The following is a 1,025-nucleotide window of genomic DNA, read 5'->3' on the forward strand; positions in this document are numbered from 1 at the left end:
TTTAATGTTTGAATCATATCTTTTCTTGATAGCCAAGACAATAATTTTTAAAATCAAATCTTTTTTAAAATGTTTTTCAAATCATATCTTCTCAATCACATCTTTTTAAAATCAATCATATCTTCTTAACTACATCTTTTTCAAAATAGTTTTCAATCAAATCTTTTTGATTTCTAATTTCAAAAATCTTTTTCAAAAATCACTTTACTTCTTTCTCAAACATGGTTTTCGAAAATCAATTAAAGTTTTTCAAAATTTTTTCAAAATCTTTTACTTAATTTTTGAAAATTTCTTCCCCTCTTCTCACATCCTTCTATTTATGGACTAACACTATTCCTTAATGCACAATTCGAACTCCATCTTCTTTGATAAGTTCGAATTTTCTACTTCTGCCTTCTATTTTTCTTTTCCTTTGACACTGCAAGGAATCTCTATACTGTGACATAGAGGATTCCATATTTTCTTGTTCTCTTCTCTTTCATATGAGCAGAAGCAAAGACAAAAGCATTCTTGTTGAGGCTGACCCTGAACCTGAAAGGACCTTGAAGCGAAAGCTAAGAGAAGCTAAGGCACAATTCTCTGTAGAGGACCTAACAGAAATCTTCAAGGAAGAGGAACCCATGGCAGCCGAAAACAACAACAATGCCAATAATGCAAGGAGGGTGCTGGGTGACTTTACTGCACCTACTCCCGACTTCTATGGGAGAAGCATCTCTATCCCTGCCATTGGAGCAAACAATTTTGAGCTTAAGCCTCAATTAGTTTCTCTAATGCAACAGAATTGCAAGTTCCATGGACTTCCATTGGAAGATCCTCATCAGTTTTTAGCTGAATTCTAGCAAATCTGTGACACTGTCAAGACTAATGGGGTTGACCCTGAGGTCTACAGACTTATGCTATTCCCTTTTGCTGTAAGAGACAAAGCTAGGACATGGTTGGATACACAACCTAAAGAAAGCCTGAACTCTTGGGAAAAGCTGGTCAATGCCTTCTTGGCAAAGTTCTTTCCACCTCAAAAATTGAGT

The sequence above is a fragment of the Arachis duranensis genome, chromosome 9 (assembly GCF_000817695.3).
Source record: "Arachis duranensis cultivar V14167 chromosome 9, aradu.V14167.gnm2.J7QH, whole genome shotgun sequence".
NCBI lineage: Eukaryota > Viridiplantae > Streptophyta > Magnoliopsida > Fabales > Fabaceae > Arachis > Arachis duranensis.